The sequence below is a fragment of the Podarcis liolepis genome, assembly GCF_965112155.1.
Source record: "Podarcis liolepis genome assembly, chromosome: 9".
Taxonomy (NCBI): Eukaryota; Metazoa; Chordata; class Lepidosauria; order Squamata; family Lacertidae; genus Podarcis; species Podarcis liolepis.
Window position 1 is genome coordinate 37,019,726 of NC_139564.1, and position 12,843 is coordinate 37,032,568.

Here is a 12,843-nt window from a genome sequence, read left to right on the forward strand (position 1 = left end):
GACATTACCAAGGTATGTTTGATTAGATATCTCCAAGAACAGGTGCAGCTGGAAGACTAACCTGGAAAAGGAAACTGGTCAGTGTCACTGCCTGAACATCTAGAAAATCTAAGGGCACCTGTGATTCTAATTCTTTATGGGGAGTACAGCCTCATCCGAACCAAATTAAACACCTAAATCTATAACAACTCTTCTGCCAGCCACCAGCAATTCCATCTTGTCTGGATTAATCTTAACTGTGTCCACCTGGATTTCACTCTTTACTGATCTCAGACACTGATTTGGTACCATTGCCTCTGTGGGATGCCAAAAGGAGAGGTGGGTATTCACATATTGATGACACCTAAATATTGGGTGGATCTCACCTATTGATTTCATGTGGAAGAACAGGGTAAATGATATTCTGCCCTTTCTCCAAGAGCCTTTAGTCAATAGTTGAACACATGCTTTGCTTGCAAAAGGTCACAGGTTCAATCCCTGGCATCTTGAGGAAGGGCTACAGAAGACTCCTGTCTGAAACCTTGGAGAGCTGCTATCAGCAAGTGCAGGCAGTACTAAGCTAGAAGGACCAATTGTCTGACATGATATTGAGTAGCTGCCTAAATCAAAGCATCTGGGTTGGCATGGTCCCTATTTTAGAGAATAAAGTCCTTTATTTGAAGGCGTAAGTGACTACCTTTCAGAGAGTACATAGAGTTCTTAATGTTTTCCCTAACAACAACCCTAGTTCAGACTGAGAGCATGAATTTAAGGCCAGTTCCATGAGCCCCTCTAGTCAAGAAAGACTGGAATAATACATTGTGCCTTGTTTTGAGATGAGCTGGAAAAAGAGAGAGAAGACGCCTGGAAAATGCCTGAGCTATTTAAAGAAATACGGGAAATTAATGTTCTTTCTGGGTCATTCCAGAGGTTGATGGAAACAAGGAAATGGCAAATAAGGATGTGTTCTAGAATATCATCAAGGTGTTTCTAGAAAATTATCATAAAACTCTGCAGAACAACCACTACCGATTCACAATATACCTTATTTTTAACTTGTGCTGTGAGTTTTGAGCTGCAAAGTATCTATGGCATGCAAAACTACTTTGCACCTGTTCAAATATTTGTTTTGTTCCATTGATTCCTTTTGAATGGCTCAGCCATGCCTGAGGATCCAATTCCACAGTGAACTGGTAAGTGTTGGTGTAGTGCTGGTCTTCCAAATTTTGAGGTACAATGCTATTTACTTTGTGGCTTTGGCCTAGGTCAGGGGTCCCCAACTTTTAAAATCTAAGAAATTATTGTGAGAACCACAAAATGCCCATTTCACAGAATAAAAAATGGCAATGCTCAACCCCCAGTTAAAAAAACAGCCAATTGAGAGAAACAGAAGGTTTTGGGTGACCCCAAAGGGGAGTGTCTGCGAGTGTAGTTCAGAGGCAGGTTTAGGACAGTCTTACCAGTTTCACTACACTGGGCACTGAGCCTAGGGAGTGCTGCAGGGCATCACAACTATGAAACAGTGAATTAAGCAGAATGGAAGGAAGGGGTTATCAAACTTTGGCCTCACACATGGCACCACTGAAATCTGAATAACCAAAGTTCGCTCCTGGTGCAGTTGTTCTTCACAGGCACCACACTAAGGACCCAAGTGTCAGGTGTGCGTGCAGGAGCCAGACCCTGTGACCAATAGGACTTTGCAGGACTGGGGCCTTCCTAAGTTTGTTCTGAAGAGGCAAGGCGCAGCCTCACAGGTGAGGCCGATTGGTAACTCACAGCAACTGGTGGCAAGAGCTGGGAAGGGATATAAGGTCAGCATTTCCCTTCAGCTCTTTGCTACAGCAACACGCTTCTTGCCTTTGGCTTCTTGCTTCCGGATCCTTGAACCTTGGCTTCTTGACTCCCTGCTTCTTGATCCTCGGACCCTTGACTTCTTGACTGCTTGCTTCCTGACCCTTGGCTTCTTGACTCCTGGCTCTCTGACCCTTGGACTCTTGGCTCCTGACTTCTGGACCCCTGTTCCTGCTCCAACCCCGCCATCTTGCCCCCGGTCCTGACGTCCTCTGCCAGAACTTTGATTGCCCATGACACCAAGTTAGGATTAGCCAGTAATAGAACAGCAGCAGTTAGTACCATCACTTTGTGCAGTGGTGATCAAGGAGGTAATGTCAACATACAGAAAGATAATTTCAGGCACCCCTGCCGAAGACAAAATCGCTCTTGAGAAGGAGAGTTATTTCACATGTCATACAAAAGTTGACTATGAGTTGCTACTGGAGATGAAGGAAATAGCTCACAGCAGATAGTGTGCCCCAGGCACAACTCTGATTATTTGGACTAGTGTAGTTGGGTTTCCACAAAGCAAGACACAGTGATAACAGCAAGAACTTTTATTGAACTAATAGAACTGGACAACAGGGGCAAAGAAACGGCTTATATACCTTTCTGAAGGCCTAGACCACTCCCACTGTCAACATGATTGGCTGTCTAAACTCCCAAGCTGCAAATAATAACTTAGAGTTTAAGGGCCAATGGCACTAGCCCAAATCCTGAAATGTTCTGTGATTGGATATCATGTATCGAATCAGAACACAGGGGCTCAGAATCCTTAGTCCAGACTCTAACTCAGGCAGACACAGACCACTGAATACATAACAACCAGCATAACACAAGTGAGTGAGTGAGCAGTGGGCAAGATTAATGAAATCAGACAGAAATTAGCATTTACTGAACAAATGCATGCCAGCTACTTCACATTTGCATGCAGCAGGAAAGAAGCAGGAGCCATCAGACTTACGGAAACTCAGAAAAACCCAGGGCTTCAAGTTAATGCTATATGTCAACACATCACTGACATGGCTGGCCACATCTCCATGCTATTCGCCATGCTGGGGAAATGTGCAGACTTAAGTACTTTACTTAACAAAAACCAGCTCAGATTCTGCACAGTTCAGACAATATTCTAGCTTCTGGGTATGTTGATTCTCTTGCCTTACTGCATGAGGATAAAATAAATGCACTCATCCCATATCAATGTGGAACCAAACAGCCTGACCTTACACTTGTTTACTGAAAAGTACTGTAAGGTTCACTTATGGGAAACTAGTGTTGGGACTAACATAGGTGAATGCAACTGGGCATAGCTATGGACAACCAAACTTTTCAAGTGTGGTGTAGTGTGGTGTAGTGGTTAAGAGCGGTAGACACGTAATCTGGTGAGCTGGGTTCGCGTCTCCGCTCCTCCACATGCAGCTGCTGGGTGACCTTGAGCTAGTCACACTTCTCTGAAGTCTCTCAGCCCCACTCGCCTTACAGAGTGTTTGTTGTGGGGGAGGATGGGAAAGGAGAATGTTCTCTGCTTTGAGACTCCTTCGGGTAGTGATAAAGTGGGATATCAAATCCAAACTCCTCCTCCTCCTCCTCCCCTTCTTCTTCTTCTTCTTCAAGTCAGTATTGGCATATATTAAGGAGAGCTCTAGCAAGGTTGTTTAGATGATGCAGAACGCTGGTGCAACTGCCCCATATGACCCCTGGATTATCTCCTACATGTTGGAGAGGGTGTGATCATAAGGGAAGGCACTACTAAATGTGTTGGACCTGCCCAATGGCGCAGACCTTTCAGGGGGTAGCATGTGTGGAGATTTCAAAGATAATCTGGGAACAAATTGATTTCACCCCTCAATTGCCCGTTCTTTCTCTTTTTGAGGGGATGAATAAAGACATTAAGACCAAAGGACAGTAAAGGAGGTTACTAGTTGCAGCAAGAATCTCCATAGTTCAAAACTGGTGAAACTTACAAGGTATGGGACTAGATTTATGGTTTGAGAATGTATGGAGAATAGGAATTTGGGGAGAAAATAACCCATGATGTAGCAGCATTGAAGGAAAAAAAAGAATCCAGATATTTTCTATGCCAGTTGGTGGCCATTTACTACATATGTTAATACTCTGGGAGTGTCAGCTTCATCAGCACAGACTTTCTGTACTGATTGCTTACCCATTGTTAAAATAATGTTCATGTGTGTCCAATCTCCTTTGGGTGACAGAGACTATGATGATATGTTACATAAAATCTCTCTTGAAGGAATGGCAAAAATAGATAAGAAACAAACACGAGTGAAGATTGTGGGGTTTTTTTAATATTGTAATTTCATGACGTGAACTGCTCTGAGATCTATGAGTATAGGGCGGCTTACAAATTTAATACATAAAGGAATGGTAAGTCATAAATAGAATATGAATTATAATACCAGCCGTCTGGTGGAAGGGGGGGACATTTAGATTGTATGGATGTTAATTGTCTTCAGTTAATGCATATTATTGCAAAATCAATAAAACTACTGTATTTGGGTGGAAGGGAAGGAGTAAGGTCCACTGAGTTCCATAGGACTAAACTCTCGGTTTATGTGATTCGTTGTTACTAGGAAGTTGCATGGTTAGAGATTATTTGTTGCTGAAATTACTTAGGAGAAAATAGTGAAGGCAGTCTCAAACCATGAGTTTGAGGATCATCTGTGAAAATGTCCTGCCTATCTACTTTAACCTCAGTTTCCATTCCACTAGGGCTTTGCTTGAACATGGTACTGTAATGCAATTAAAAACAAGCATTTACTCAGTTTTGCTTATCCCTGCTGTATAATGTTTCAAAACCATATGCCAAATGTATTGTCTCATATGCTGTAGCCCCATTTGGATACAATATTGTTTTCCACCCTGCATGCTAATAGGAAAAAACTTTCTTCTTCTTCCTCTTCTTCTTCTTCTTCTTCTTCCAAACCAGGCCCAAACAATTTTATAAGTGTCAGAGAAGAGGCTATGCTAATTGTGTTCTTTTGCATCTGTTTGGTACAATGTTTCAGGGAGTGTCTCAGATCCGCAAAATGCCTCAAGGTACAGTACTCAATTTTTATCATTTGTATCTCTGATTTGGCAGACAGATGTGGGGAAAACACATGGCGGATAATTCCCTGGTAACTTCACAGCTGCAGATACTGAAATTAAATGGCTGCAGTCAGCATAAACATAATGTTCAGATGCTTCCTTCCTTGGCAATCTTGGGCACCTCCTGGGTGAGCAATAGTGGATGACAACATTAATATCAACACATTATTACTATTAACACTCTGAGAAGTTCTCCTGCATGCGCCACATTGAAATTAATGGAAGTTGAGCAAGAGCACCACCTTGTAATCATTTTAATGGCACTTGCTGTTGAACTGTGTTATTTTTTTAGACAAGGAAGGTGAGCAATGATAGAGACTGAATAACTAACTTCCACTGTGTTGGTGCCCACAGAAAAGGCCCTGTTCTTTGTGCTTGTACATATGGTGCACACATTTCCACCATGAGCCACTTGCAATTTTTTGGTAACATTTGAAGGGTATTTTAGAGCCTGAAAATACATCATAAACATGGCTGAAAGAGGCACATAGCCCATTATGTTTGCCGCATTTTTGAGATGCACGAATGCTGTTCAGCCATTACAGAAAATATGCAGTTGATCCACAGCAAGTTTACAGAAAAGTGGTAGCCTTTGGAGCATCCCTCAGAATCTGCCCAAGGTATTTTGCTACCTGAGGCAAAGCAGCAAATAATGCCTACCTCACAATTCAAGGTGCAGTTTGAACCTGAGGCACAAAATCTGTGAAATACCTCTCTTCCTCCTTGGTAGTTAGATACAACAATAATAAATTAAATAACTAACAATTTGCTGCCCTTTTGTGACACTCAAAAGCTCTGTGCCTAATGGTAGGGCTGGCCCTTTTTTCAGATAATACCAGTGATAACACTAAAACTTTAGGTGGGGGAAGCCAGCGCAGGAGTGTGAGTCAGTTTTATCTTAAATTCAGTTGTCAGCTTGCGTTTCTGGGAAGTTGTGAGACAATGTTGTGCTTTTCGATTAATTCAATTAACTCTTGCTTCTGGCACTTCAACTCAATTTTCAGAGATGTCCGAAGAACGAATGTACTGATTGTACTTTTTTTGCATCTCATTGTCATTCAACTTTCACTGTACAATTTCCACCTTTATGTACCTGCCAACTAAGATTTCACTTCATGCATCTGATGAAGTGGGCTTCATAAAAGCTTATGCCATAATAAATCTGTTAGTCTTTAATGTGCTGCAAGACTCTTTGTTTGTTTTGCTGTAAGAGACTAGCACGGGTACCTCTCTGGAAATTTTTACCCATGCTGGGTCCTATCCCTGGTCTGCTGGGAATCTTGTCCTTTGGCTACACTGTACACAGGTCACCAAAAGAAACACTTTCTATATGGGACACACGCATGCGCGCACGCACACACACACAAACTCCAAAGCACAAACTATTTTCACAGACTCAAAAGGGCTCCATATTTGTTCTTCTCCAACAGCATCCCAAAATTCCACATGGCAAATTGTTTTTGAAATTGAGAAGGCAGTGTTTAATCAACTGTTGGGTGTGTGTGTGTGTGCCATTTGTGTGGCAGCTAACTTGTGTATTGAGCTCCATATATTTCTATCCTTTGTAAAGATTCAGGAAAGGTAACAGCATCATGAATTAGCTATTCAAAATGAATTACCTGCTCTTTTTAGACCTACTTATGTGGGAATAATTACGGTAAATTAAATTGAACTTGCTTCTAAGCAGACATGCATAAGATTAAATCACCGTTAAATCGCTTTGTTTCACAATACTTCTATTCCACATTTGTGTAAATGTAGGAATTAAAGAATAAGGAAAAAAGGAGCTGACAGTGTAGAAGGACTACATGAGAGTTGGAAAGTCCCTACCGACATACAGGTCTTATCTCTGCTATGAAATCCACAAGGTTGCTTTAAGCTTGACAATATATCTCATACTCAACCTCATGGAGATAATAACACTGACCTTGCAAGGTCCTTATAAATAAAACTGAGATAATGCTTGTGAAATTACTTAGTCCTTCAAAGTGCTACGTAAAAACTGTTGGGTTTTTTATTCATTCGTTTATTTCCTGCCCTTCCTCCAAGGATACCAGGACAGTGTGCATAGCACCCCATCCCCTATTTTATCTTCAGGCCAGTGCTGCAAGATAGTAACTGGTTCAAGGTCCCCAGTGAGCTTCATGGGGATTTGAAAATGGATCTGCCCACCCCAGGTCCCAGTCTGACACATTAAACCATAGAATCATAGAACTGTAGAGTTGGAAGGGACCCTGAGGATCATCTGGTCCAACCCCCCAGCAACACAGGACTATGCAGCTGCCCCATACGGGGATCGAACCTGCAACCTTGGCATCATCAGCACCACACTCTAACCAACTGAGCTATCCAGGTCTATCACCCCACATTCTAAAAAAAACATGCATTTTGGTACAAGCTTTGCTCTAATGATACATATTGTTGTTATTATTATTTACATAATCATCTCTGCACAACACAGACTTTGCATTTTGGACTGTCGAAAGCAATTTTCACATTGCCTTTGAACGTATTCTCAATATTTTATATTCAATTTGTTTTATCCCACCTAAGAGATATTTGTTGCTGAGACCAGTGCTTTCTTTCTTTAAAAAATGTTTAGGGGTACTCTAATTTTCCTACTCATATTGAAAAACTGTCCCTCAATGAGGTCAAACTTAGATTCACAAAATGTTTAGGGGTATGCGTACTGCTGCGTCCCCCCCCAAAAAAAGGACTGGCTGAGATCATACATTTTTGGATAATTTCTATACTAAAGGTACAACTAAAGCAAACTACTGTGGCAGTGAACTTACAAGTTATATCAGTCTTGCCAAAGCATTGTATGATCATGTCTCTCTTCACTGACAAATGCAATCATTTACCATGCACCATTTGCACAATTTGTTAATTTGTGAATACATAAGCTAGCCTTCCCTGAGCTGGTGTCCTCCAGATGTTTTAAACTTACAGTTCCCATCAGCCAGCATGAGCAATGGTCAGGGGTGATGGAAGTTCTAGTCCAAATTATCTGGAGGGTAGTCCAACAACATCTGAAAGGCACCAGCTTGGGGAAGACTGACGTTTTGTTGTTTAGTTGTTTAGTTGTGTCCGACTTTTCATGACCCCATGGACCAGAGCACGCCAGGCACTCCTGTCTTCCACTGCCTCCCGCAGTTTGGTCAAACTCATGCTGGTAGCTTCGAGAACACTATCCAACCATCTTGTCCTCTGTTGTCCCCTTCTCCTTGTGCCCTCCATCTTTCCCAACATCAGGGTCTTTTTCAGGGAGTCTTTTCTTCGCGTGAGGTGGCCAAAGTATTGGAGCCTCAGCTTAAGGATCTGTCCTTCCAGTGAGCACTCAGGTCTGATTTCCTTAAGAATGGATAGGTTTGATGATCTTGCAGTCCATGGGACTCTCAAGAGTCTCCTCCAGCACCATAATTCAAAAGCATCAATTCTTCAGCAATCAGCCTTCTTTATGGTCCAGCTCTCACTTCCATACATCACTACTGGGAAAACCATAGTTTTAACTATACGGACCTTTGTTGGCAAGGTGATGTCTCTGCTTTTTAAGATGCTGTCTAAGACATAAAAAGGTAAAGGTAAAGGTACCCCTGCCCGTACGGGCCAGTCGTGTCCGACTCTAGGGTTGTGCGCCCATCTCACTTAAGAGGCCGGGGGCCAGCGCTGTCCACAGAACTTGCACCCGGGGGTGCTTTCGAACTGCTAGGTGGGCAGGCGCTGGGACCGAGCAACGGGAGCGCACCCCGCCGCAGGGATTCGAACCGCCGACCTGACGATCGGCAACTCAGTTCAGATACTCTGCTTCATTCTCTTCCACCACCTGAAGTTCAGCAGATGAGCACAGAAGACAGGGAAGCCTTTCCACAGGAAGTCTACCTGGCTCAGTCTCGGCTTTGCAGTGCATGACCCACAATTCATTTCTTAAGAAGGCTTTTGATGCAGTGATCTGAGTTACGGCTGGCAATGTTATTGAGATGCTTTTGACTGATGCTATTCATCTGAAGTCTGCTTAATTTAATTTTAACTTCATTTTGTACTCTTCCATTTTCCGATTGTTTTGTATTTGTTATTAACCACCTTGAATATCAAGACTGATAAAAAGCAGGGTATATAGGAACAAAATGTACATTTTTTTCTGAATTAGCCCATTGTGGCTTAGAAAGAGAAGCTGCCATTTGCAGCTTAAGTCTGCCTGGTCCCTTTAAAGGCTTTCAAGACCCTTGCTAGTAGGAATACCTGTGTGTCATTTAATTTAATTTTGAACACTTGTATAAATTAAGAAGTGCTCGTGGGCATATGGTTCACAGTCTCTATCTCTCTAGATGGATAGACATTACTGACTAAAAGCAAAGATAAGCATTTCTGACTGCCTCTTACCATAAATGAAAACCTTTCTGAGGACAAATGCTACATCATATCAAACACAATTATTGTGTCCATTTGGGGTTTCCACATCCCAAACGGCATAGCTCTTCTGCTTCTTCTCTAACAGGTCCCACGGTTATAAAACAGGATGCAGCCCTCCCCACATTTGGACGGCATCAGAAAAATTGCACTGAGCTTGCTCAAATACAATACTGATAGGCTAACAATACAGAGGCAGAGCAGTAAGGATAGCAGTCAGCACCAGAAGTTCAAACAAACATTACAGAGAAACTTGAGTAGTTTTTATTTTGATAATAGGCATTTATGACCACAGACAAGTTCTAAGAGTTACACTAGCCAGAGATAATTTTGTGTTGCAGATGGCAATGGGGTGTAGCTGAGAGACCAATTGACTTATCTTTAATTTGATTGTAGCTTCAAACCAGTCATTTCTCTGCTAGGCGAAAAAGAGAGAGGAGATGGAGAGAAATTGGGCACGACACATATCATGTACACACAAACACAATAACTGTGGTAGCGGCCTGTAAAGGCAGTGTGGTGTAGTGGTTAAGAGCGATAGACTCGTAATCTGGTGAACCGGGTTCACTTCCCCGCTCCTCCACATGCAGCTGCTGGGTGACCTTGGGCTAGTCACACTTCTCTGAAGTCTCTCAGCCTCATTCACCTCACAGAGTGTTTCTTGTGGGGGAGGAAGGGAAAGGAGAATGTTAGCCGCTTTGAGACTCCTTCGGGTAGTGATAAGGCAGGATATCAAATCCAAACTCCTCTTCTTCTGCTTCTTCTGCTTCTTCTTCTTCTTGTGCCCCTGTAATGTTGTACCTGTGCATATGGAAATAAGCAGACCACTACAAAAAACATTTGTCTGTATCCAGTGTTTTTTTTCTGGGGGTACGCAGGGGTACGCATACCCCTAAACATTTTGTGAATCTAAGTTTGGCCCCATTGTGGAGCAATATTTCAATATGAGTAGGAAAATGAGAGTACCGCTAAACATTCTTTTAGGGGGAAAATGACTGTTGCCTCAGTCCTCTCTGCTTGAGAAGAAACTGCCATGTTAAAAAAGGGGGGGGATTTATGACCTTCCAGATGTTGAACTCCAATTCCCTTCAGCCCCAGAGAACATGAACAGTGATCAGAGATGAATCTCAGTTGCAGTCCAATAATATCTGCTGTTAAAGCTGCTGTAAAGCCTGCCCTCACTGTTTGTTTATTACATTTATGTACCACGTTTTTCTTTCAAGGAGCTCAAAATGGTGTCCACCAACATCTGCAAGCTTTCACCAGGGCCGTCTCTGACCAGGGATATCAGCCGCCTTCAAGCTGTGATCCCACTCTGCCCATGAACTTGCCTTCTCATTGCTTCACAGTGTCTCACTGCAGGTTTCCTATCTGCCAGTTTGCCTCCATGTGGAAGGAGATCATCCAGTACTGAATCCCACTACTGTGGGCCACTGTGTTCTCTTTGGGAAAGAAAAAAGCTTTTGCCTTGGTTTTCCCCTTGGCCCACCTTTATATATCCACTCATCTGCCGTGCACTTTTGTGACATCACAGGAAGTCCGCAGCCAATGGCAACGCAGCTGGGGACGCATCATCATATCCTCCTCAGCCCTCTGCATTGATTTGCTCATTTGACTGTTTACTATTAAAATATGTAAAGCCCACCCCTTATCTGCACTTGTACCAGAGAAGGGTATGCCATGAACCCAGGGGGTGAGGGCATTTTTCAACCCATTGGCTGAAAATTTTTCAGCCCATTGGCCTTTTGTGTTCAACATTCCAGGTCCAGTGGGGGGGGGCAGAGGCAAAAGGGAGCTGAGCGACAAATGTGACTCTTGGTACAGTGTGCTGCATTCCAGAAACTTCTGCACCCCCACTTTCCTCTCTCCATCCAGTTATGCAAGTAGCACAATTGTAGTTCAAGGAAGTAGCACAATCGTAGTTCAAGGAAACACCCCAACACTTCAAGGCTAAAGCCCTTGAAGAGAATGTGGAGCACAGCTGCTGATTAGCTTAGCCTTGGAAGAGTCCGGAAGGCCAGATAAGACTTGCCTGGAGGGCTGCTTTGGCCCATTCTGGCCATAAAATAAATGAGAAGGAATCAATCTTTCAGTATGTCGGCACCCACATTTTGGAACTCCCTACCTATTGACATGAGGCAGGCGCCTTCACTGTACTCTTTTCAGCAGTTGCTTTTGTTTAGACAAGCCTGCCCAGATATGTGGAATGTTTGCCCACCCCAGGCTGGCTGTAGGTGAGGGACTGGCTAATGGCAGACTGAAGTTGGTGGGGCAGCTCCCCTTAGCCCTAAAGGACTGGCCACCACTGAGTATTTCCACAAATAACAGGTACGCTGTTAAGACTAAAACCACACACTGGGTTGTGTTACTCATTGCCTGTTTCATCACATTTGACTTCTCTTTACAACTCCAGGTCAGTCTATGCTCATGTGCTGAGGAAATAACTCTTTGACATCTATTTCACATGTGTGTGTTTTTAGATTGCGGGGGGTTAGACAGGTAAATGACCTTCTCTTCCTAGAACTGTCTGTGACACCCGGAAAACTGCCCATCTGGCAAAAACAGCACCATCGTGATCTGATACTATAAAGGTGAAGGCTTGTTTTTCATTCCCCTGGTTTCAATAAATGCCCCTAACCATCTGTTTGTGGAATCGCTGTGTTGGCCCTAGATCTGGAAATGTGTCCAAAAGTGACGCAGCATGGAGTGTATCAGCAGTTGAATCATCCCCTGCCATCGTTTCCTGAAATACTCATGACTTTCCTTCCATGTCTCCCATCCAACTGCCAATCGGACCTGCCCTGTGTGGCTTGAAATATGACTGTAATTTGGCTGTAGAAATGCAAGCCATAAATCTGAGTTATGTCCCTCCTGTTGGTTACTCTGACTAATGTATATTATGCTTGTAGTTAATGAGGGCTGAGACACACTTCGTTTGCATCCTTTATCGCTGCATGATGTGAGTGACTCCAGGCAGATTGCTACATGATCCCTGTATTATTATTATTATTATTCATTTGATATCAGAGATGCTACAAGTGGCATTCACATTCTAAGTAAATGTATACGGCACCTACAAATTGCTCTAACCCACAATTCTCTTTGATTCTCTATCTCCCTTTCATCCTTCTTGAGCAGTGTTTGCAATAAATATTATTTTGTATGGGTGGTATTCAGCTAAGTTTAGTCACTACTGAAATGAACGGACCTAACTTAGTTATGTTCACTAATTTTAGCTGGTTTACTAAGTTCCAGTCAGAGTAGAACTACTAAAATTAGTGAACATGACTAAGCTAGACCAATTTTTTCACTAGCCAGTAAAATTTAGCTGAATATGTAATCATTGTTGAGTATTGCTTCTCTTCCTTTACTGATAACATAGCCCCAAAGTGTGGTTTCATTTAACATAATTGGCCCTATATTTGGCTTAGTAATTAATAGAAGATGCTTTGATCTCTATACCTTTTGTTATTATATTGAATTCCTTTAAGGAGTAACATAGGGTTTCCCCCA

At 42.7% G+C, this 12,843-nt stretch overlaps 1 protein-coding gene across 1 annotated transcript in view; it reads right to left on the reverse strand.

Moving 5' to 3' along the window:
- Positions 1–10,798, reverse strand: part of OTUD4 (OTU deubiquitinase 4) — a 72,102-nt gene extending 61,304 nt beyond the window's left edge. Inside the window, exon 1 of the mRNA XM_083519869.1 lies at positions 10,662–10,798. The gene's annotated coding sequence lies outside the window, so the exon portion shown is untranslated. The remainder of the gene's footprint in view (positions 1–10,661) is intronic.
- Between the last annotated feature and the right edge of the window lie 2,045 nt (positions 10,799–12,843).